Consider the following 8709-nt stretch of genomic DNA (forward strand, 5'->3'; position numbering starts at 1 on the left):
CGAGCCCTAACTTAGAGACTTCATCTCCATGTTAAAGCTCTATCCATGGCCTCGGAACTCTACTTGGAGGCTTGAAATTGAAAACGTCCGTGTAATGACATGCCATAAATTTACAAATACAATCACAATTGTCGAGTTTAATCCATAATCCAAAGTGGAAAAAAAAAAAAAAAACACCCAAAGATTGTGTGTAAAATTACCCCAAAACATTTAATTTGTTGAGAGTATCAATCTCACATAAAAAAAAGCGGTACATTGCATGTGCTTGTAAATAATTAGGCTACTTCCTATATTGCTAATTAATTTTATAGCTTGTTGTACCATATATTGGGCCTCAGTATTTGGGCTTCATTACTTAGCCCATGATTCATGTAAAAGGGAAGGAAACCCTTATTCTATAAAAGGGCTCCCTCGCACTCACTAGGGGGGAAAGATAGCAAAGGGAAGCACAAAGGGCAGCACACAGAGAGCTCCCTTGCTTGTCCATTGTAATTCACACAGAGAGCTCCCTTGCTTGTCCATTGCAATCCACACATTTAAATAGTGAAACGGAATCGACACTAATGTGGATGTAGCCCAACTTGGGTGAACCACGATACATCTTGTGTTGTTTGCTTCCCTGTCTCTATCCATTTGCATACTTATCCACTGACCAGAACAATCTAGCGAAAGTCATAAACTTGATATTTTCTGTTGTACCAAAATCCTCGCCGATTTTTGTGCATCAAGATTTGGCGCCGTCTGTGGAAATCAACACGAAAAGCTATGTCGGTTCCCTTTCATTTTTTCATCAAACCACCTGTCTCCACTGTGGATATGCAAAAAACCAAATTCCATAAATCCCAGAAAAACCCAAATCGCAGTCTTCAAATCCCATTGCAAAGTTCCCATATTTTCTGTTTTCCGAATAGTTTTCAAGAACGGTTTTTGAGTACGATCAAAACCCAGTTCAAAAACCTATAGACACCAAAATCGGTTCCCTCGACGTCTGCAAGCCTGCGTGCACTGACGTCGACAGCCTACCGAACAGCGCCGCTTTAGCAATCCAAAGCTTTGCCCCCTCCACCGTCAACTCCTCTGACGCCACTCTGGGTGGCCACATCGCCCACCGACTCGTCCAAATCGGTGTCACCGACGTGTTCACTGTCCCCGGTGACTTGAACTTAACCCTCATTGCCCACCTCATCGCCGAGCCCGGGCTCACCAACATCGGCTGCTGCAACAAACTCAACGTCGGGTACGCTGCTGACGGCTACGCCCGGTCTCGGGGAGTCGGGGCGTGTGTTGTTACTTTCACTGTGGGTGGGCTCAGTGTTCTCAATGCTATCGCGGGAGCTTACAGTGAGAGTCTGCCATTGATTTGTATAGTTGGAGGACCCAACTTGAACGATTACGGGACGCACAGGATTCTTCACCACACTATTGCCGGATTTTAGCCAAGAGCTGACATGCTTCCAAACCGTCGCTTGCTATCAGAAATACACTGACGAAATTGAGACCGCCACTAACGAGCAGATCAATGAACCAGTGGCCTGAAAAAACACCCACGAGAAGCACTCATGAATAAGATAAGAACTAGTGCAAGGTTCCCACTACACTGCACCAAGGTTCCCCGTCTCCACTTTCTGTTGTACTAGAAGATGCCCACCAACTTTTGAAAAAGATAAGACTTTCATCATGAAGGGGAGTGCATGTTCCCACCATGCCCACTTTCAGAAAAAACCCACGAGACAACTACGATGAAGATAAGAATTCTTTATTCTTTTATTAATATGTCGGCCACTTCCCTTTTAAAATAACACAACTTTAATCATTATGAACACTATATTTATTATTTAAATATTATTTTCATACGTAATTACTGTATATGCTTCATACACGCCATACTGCCTATTTTGTTCACTATACATTAAGTGCCACTATATATATATATATATATATATATATATATAAGTAATTGCTTTATGCACTTTTTTCAATCTTTGTCGCAGTGACAGTCAGCATGATATTTAGATAGTACTATTTGCATTTGATTAATAGTTCATGACATGGTATGTGCAACATGACAAATAGAGTCATGCAGCTACTGATACAAGTGACAAGTACAAACTGATATGTGCATGAATTGTGACTGCCATTAAACTGTGTCACTTATACACCTTTACCGACTGAATAAATTATTTATTTATAGAAGGCACATAGTACAATATTTTTCCTTGGCAAACTTTGTCAATTTGATTTATTCATTATACGGTCATATTTATATTATCATTTATTGTCAGGAATTATTGAGCAACTAGACTCTATTGATCAACATTGTCACTGATAAAGAAGCCTACCAACTTATAGATTGATGAGCCACATTCTTATGGTGACAAAGATTTAGTCTGAACGGTAATCTTTTGTCTAGCTGGACACCCACTTCCTCGGACACTCGCTTATTTGGACACCCGCGAGCTTGGACACCCATTCGTTCGGGCACTTATGAGATTAGACACCGTCAAACTTGGACACCCTTGAGCTCGAACCCCGACTCACAGACCCTATGTATGGCCTTGACTCAAAGACCTGACTTGTGGACCCGATCCGTGGATCCGACACATAGACCCAATATGCGAACCCGACAAGCAGACTCGAGTTATGTCAGGAGTTAACTCATAATGAGCTCACGCTGACGTCGAGTGCATACTCACAATGAAGAACGCCACAAGCTAAGTCGCTTCGCAACGAGCACTGCCTCCAGCCGAGCAACCGTGTCGCCGCGAGCATTGCTTCTAGACGAGCAGCCTTGCAATGTGTGCTACCTCTAGCTGAGTATTGCTTCACGTTAAGCACCGTCTCAGGTCGAGTACTAGTTCTGGACGACATCTAGTCACTTCGGCCCGCACATGGATTGAATTTGAAGTCTCTAGCCCAAAGTATCTCTTGACTGAAGACTTGGGGGACTCCTGTTGTACCATATATTGGGCCTCAGTATTTGGGCTTCATTACTTAACCCATGATTCATGTAAAAGGGGAGGAAGCCCTTATTCTATAAAAGGGCTCCCTCGCACTCACTAGAGGGGGGGAGAGATAGCAAAGGGAAGCACAAAGGGCAGCACACAGAGAGCTCCCTTGCTTGTCCATTTTAATTCACACAGAGAGCTCCCTTGCTTGTCCATTGTAATCCACACATTTACATAGTGAAACGGAATCGACACTAATGTGGACGTAGCCCAACTTGGGTGAACCACGATACATCTTGTGTTGTTTGCTTCCCTGTCTCTATCCATTTACATACTTATCCACACTAATGACTAGAGCAATCTAGCGAAAGTCATAAACTTGACACTTTCTGTTGTACCAAAGTCCTCGCCGATTTTGTGCATCAACATAGCTGAACCTCAACTTTCTTCATAGTATCAAAACAAGTTATTCCTCGTATGAAGCCGAAGACTACAAATACTTTAAATTATTCTATTTATATTGTTCACGTGCTAGGATTGAAAAAAAAGAAACACGGTGCCTTTTCCTCAAGCTTTTGTAATCTTTTATGCTTCAACATGGTCGTAACTAAGTTTGGATGGTCAAAAATGCCATCTGCTTTTTTACATCTTGAAGTCAGGTAGAAAAGACATTACGTATTTTGCAATAATTTTATTTCGACCCCCCTCCCCCCCTGCCCCGCGAGTCGTTTGTCATATCTTACTGATTATAAATTTATAATTGCCAACGTGTCCTTTTGCAATTAAGGACATCATTCAGTGTAATTTATTATTGTCGAGCCAATAATTAATTTGATACATCCGATTTATTTCCGTATGCATAAAGGAAATAAAAACGATTTATACACACCTTTTTCACCTACTGTATGTATTTTTTTTTTTCGTCATTAGATTGAACAAATTAAAGAAAAATCAAGCGGAAATCACTATAAAGAAAAAATTGACTTCTCTGTTGCAAACAGACCTAAGTCTGTGAACCAATGAGGTAGGAGGGAGTGCCAATAATATATCTTATCTTGGCCTTGTCTGCAACGAAAAATCACTTGGTCAGTGTTGGCAGCTATAGACTTTGATTGTTATTTAGGCTAATAACTAGAAATTCGACCCGCACGTTGTTGCAGGATTAAAAATTGTATAGATAAATGTTTTAAAAAACTGTAAACTCGAATTTAATGAAATGAACAGATGTCTAACCAACACTGCACTGTGGCGATACACATACGTTGCCAGCAACAGTTGTTTCAATTAAATTGTCCTGATTCAAATAGAAACATGAATTAGCTAAAATTGTTAAAAACACAAAATAACACTCGAATCAAATGTATAGACGAAAGCAAATGTTAAAAACAATATATAAAAAGAATATTACACTAAATAAGATCTATACAATGAAATAAACACATTACTCTGTTAAGTTTAATAATATGTACAATAAGTTCTTGACATTGCTTCGCTTATATTTTCTTAACAAATAAATAAAAACTTCTATTTTCTACCTCCCCTTCATCAATTAAGAAAACGAAAACATTAGGTAGCCATATAAGAGACAATTTATTCGATAACCAAGAAAAAAGCAGTTCCTAATATCTACATATGGGCAGCTGTATTATGTTGTGCCAAAAGAAAAAATTTTAACAAACGAATTAAATCACTTGGCGAGTTTTCAATCCAAAACAAAAACATACTCAACACACAGAAATCTCTATTTACAATCCCTTCCACTTTGCTTCCTGCTATCCCCTTAGTCCACACCCTCCATATTCATTCTTCCACTTCCAAACTCCTGTTAAATTATCCGCGTTTCCTCTAAAACCCATCAAACCGTTTTCTCACTCTTCAAAATCCAAACCACCACTTAAAATATACAAAATCACAATTAAATAAAGATTACAACACACTATATCACACTCAGAACCAAAATGTACTAAAACAAAAGATGAACTCAAAATCCTAAATTCGCTGTTCGTATTTAAATTTTATTTCCAAGGTAATTTTCCTACCGGAAAACATTGATCTACAAAATCAAATTACATTTTTCAGCCAAAAAAAAAAATAAAAGGGACAAACCAAATACAATATAGAAACACAGCCATTAAATTAAGCTTGATTTACATTATACAAAGTCAATTCAAACAACTAAAAGAACATAAATGAAAATATTGAGAAACCAACCTCTTTAAAACACAGCCGGTTCCACTCTTCTAATGTCTTTAGTTTAACAAAACCAAATTAACCTGAAATTAAAATAAACCTCATTAATTAAATCAACCTACTAAAAACAAATTTATACTCACACATGTATAACGCAATACACACATGTACAATATATATAATTGAATGAAATACCTTGACGGCTTGTGTATTTGCAACCGTGCCTGGAGGAGAATATCACACAAAAAGGATTTTAATGATGGAGAGTAAGGATCCCAATGAGAGTTGAAATCAGAAAAATTAAATTTCAATTCATGTACAAATCCGAAATCACAAAAATGTATAAATTATAGTAGATGAATTGAAATCGAAGATATTATAAATTATCTTGTAATTTGGTCAACAGACATATATGCAGATTTTAATTTTTTTTTTTTTTTTCCGCTTTTTCAAACGGTCGCAACTGATCCAGAGGAGTTGGCCTCACAGCTTCCATTTCAACTATTCAAAATGGATGCAATTTTTTATGAGCAATTAAAAAAAAAGCTCAAGAAATATTGGAATAAGATACACTAAATAAAAAACACAAATTAAACTCCTACACCTCACCTATCCAACAGAGGTTCAATTTGTAATACAAAAGATGAAATTCTTGTTCCTAATGAACATAGTTACTGTAAACATAACATCATGTAAGAAATTTATCCATTGTTTTTCCAATTGGCTTAATGTGGGGGTATAGCTAGAATCACAACAATTACTAAATAGACAAATGACCAAAATCCAATTATAACACATGCACCCTATAATTATAGCCAAATTTTGTGCCACTTTACACTTAACAGTATTAAACAAATGCATAGAAATGGAACATTCATTCCTATAAATTGTATATCAACGTACGGTGATTAAATTCATCTCTCTACACAGCATGTTACAACAAAATCTAAAAAAAAAAAATTTAAATAAATAAATAAAATCTGAAAACAACAAAATCCAACAAGAAAAAGACCAAATCCACAGGCGAAATATACACGCCCTTTTCACACACCTTCCAACTAACGAAGCAGACGGTATAACACCAAAAAGCCAAATAAAAAAAAAACAAAATAACCAAGAGCCACTACAAAAAAAAAGAGCACTGCACACAAAAAATTATATGTGCCTTTTGAGGCCAAAAAGCACCAACATTTGTGCTCATAGACCAATAGCAACAGTGCAGCAACTAAGTTTGTATCTGTGCCCTCTATGGGCGTCACCATTACTTATAGCACACAATATGATGTTTTGTGCCCAAAGCTAAGCACAAATACAACCCTTATTGTGTCTTACCTCTAATAAAGGCTACTGAATGTATGGTGTAAGATGGGCACAATTGCTATTTTAAAGGCTTAGATTGCTGTATAAATGTTAAAGCAAGGGCACAACTTTAAAATTGTGCCACTATTATATTTTAATAAATACAATAAAACTCCAGCACAATTAAAAATTTGTGGCATAATTGGATATTTTTATTTAAACATGGAAATCATCAGGTTGCTCATAGAACCTAATTTCCACCTAAATTTAGAAACTTACAAATCATCCATTACAAACTAAACATAAATCAACATTAGCACTAAAATAGTGAAGTTAATATATTACATAACCCATGTTCTCGGCTAAGACCGATTCATGCAACCTAACAATACAACCCATCCAAATGTTAAACCAAAAAATACATGTTATCCTATGCTGGACATACCCGGGATTCTCTATATACAACAAAATATAACATATCCAAGCTTGTATCCCCAAGTCAAACGTACTAATGGTTAAACTAGCAATATATAAACAAAATACACATCTACAAGGGCTGCTTGATGACAACTAACCAGTATTCTCATAGGCCAACCATACATAAACATGCAGCAAAAAGAAAAAAAAATGTCGGAAAAACTGACCTTTAATTGTGATTCTAACGAAAACAGCGAGGTTGATTGAACCTACAGATCATGCGCAACCCTCTCCTAAAACCAAAGCAAACGCAAGATAAGCTAAAAATAAATAACTTCATTCAATAAATTCACAAAATTAACTCCAAATCACTAAATTAGCCTCTTGAATTCGGCTAGAGATCTCATCAGGAAGCCCAACATTTTTTTGGAATATGATTAGCATTCTCACCTGTCATTTTCAATGTGAATTTCACACTTGCTTTCGACTCTAGCATTGTCAACCACTTTTGTTCCAAATCTTGTATTCCAGTAACGGGTCCCAACATCTTGCAATTTAATAAAGGAGCATTGTAAGATTGTAGAGATGCATAGAACAGATAAAGCTAATGACAGAGAGCTAAGCTAATTCACCTCTTCCAAAAGTCCATGTCTCCACCCAAGCCTAAACATCCCAACATTGCCCCGATAAGTGTGTTGTCCTGACCTGCAAGATTTATAAAGAAGAAGCAGAGAAATTGATGCATAACCACAGATTAAAAATTGCAGACAGAATAAAAGGAACAAATTGAAAACAAAGAAATAATGAGAAACCAAAATATGCATCTCAAAATCTAATCACTTTTTAGCCTGCTGGCCATTTTTAGTTCTTGAATTTAGACAGTTAAACCATGACTCAGCACATGAATGAAGTGAGAGCGTGAAAGATAAGTGGGATAAGCTAAAAGTCATCCTCGAGTCATGCATTAACTTTCAAACTGTTCCAAAATAGCAAACATCTTTAACAAATGAATAACTTAAATGCTTAAGTTAGCCATATGAAGCCTGCAGAACAAAGTTAAACATGAAGAATGAACAAAATGACAGACAGATTTAAACAGCATACCAAAAAAGGCGTGCAACGCTGAATTCTTCTCGATTTACCTATTTAGTGAGTTATTGGACCTATTTAGAGAGTTACTGGACTGAAATGAAGCCAACTCTGCAACAGAGAAACAAATGGAAAAGTCAAAATCCAGAAATCCAAGTTTAACTCAATCCAATATAATAACCAATGAGAGCTGCAAGCTCCAAATACTCAGCAACGTAGACAAAGAATTTTGTTTTTCAAAGACTTAATTGGTCCTCTATTTTATTAATTATCGTTTGGGAAAGGAAATTTGAGACAACACCTTATCAAAGAGAAACATATATGCATTTAAGTCATGGTACAATGGGCGGCATTTGCTGCTGCAGTGATCTAATGCTTTGGCAATGTTCAGAGCAACTGTTAGTCGTATAGCCCACTCAATGGTCTGATTCTCCCGTCAAGGAAGTGTGAGGTGAATTTATACCTGAAGTGCTTTGAAAAGATATAGGCAATAAATTTCATAGGTCACTTGTTAGGAATATGAGAATGGGAAAAGCAAAATAGCAGTCACAATTTGAAATGAAAATAGCACACGTGTAGATAATAAATCAGCTTTGTGAAAGTGGTTTGAGATCAGAATATTATGCTCAAGCAGATCAAATGCAATCTTCAAAGCGATGAATGACAAAAAAAATCAATATCTTATGTAAAAGAAGAGAAAATTATATCTTTGCAGGACCGTGGCCTCATCCAAAAGTCTAGCCAAAACAACATCTTAAAAGTAGTAGTC

At 36.8% G+C, this 8709-nt stretch overlaps 3 long non-coding RNA genes across 3 annotated transcripts; all 3 read right to left on the reverse strand.

The window, feature by feature from the left end:
* Positions 1-171: 171 nt before the first annotated feature.
* On the reverse strand, positions 172-5425 carry LOC125470033. The gene is made up of 4 exons (XR_007252315.1): positions 5331-5425; positions 5157-5218; positions 4179-4239; positions 172-4010 (listed from the first exon to the last, which is right to left on the reverse strand). It is a non-coding gene; the product is annotated as an uncharacterized LOC125470033 (long non-coding RNA).
* Positions 5426-6723: 1298 nt separating this feature from the next.
* LOC103954406 lies at positions 6724-7624 on the reverse strand. Its single transcript, XR_668187.3, has 3 exons — positions 7484-7624; positions 7302-7398; positions 6724-7144 (listed from the first exon to the last, which is right to left on the reverse strand). It is a non-coding gene; the product is annotated as an uncharacterized LOC103954406 (long non-coding RNA).
* Positions 7625-7676: 52 nt separating this feature from the next.
* LOC125470032 lies at positions 7677-8378 on the reverse strand. The gene is made up of 2 exons (XR_007252314.1): positions 8242-8378; positions 7677-8051 (listed from the first exon to the last, which is right to left on the reverse strand). It is a non-coding gene; the product is annotated as an uncharacterized LOC125470032 (long non-coding RNA).
* Between the last annotated feature and the right edge of the window lie 331 nt (positions 8379-8709).

This window comes from the organism of the source record quoted next, unplaced genomic scaffold, assembly GCF_019419815.1.
Source record: "Pyrus x bretschneideri cultivar Hongxiangsu unplaced genomic scaffold, Pyrus_bretschneideri_v1 Contig48, whole genome shotgun sequence".
NCBI lineage: Eukaryota > Viridiplantae > Streptophyta > Magnoliopsida > Rosales > Rosaceae > Pyrus > Pyrus x bretschneideri.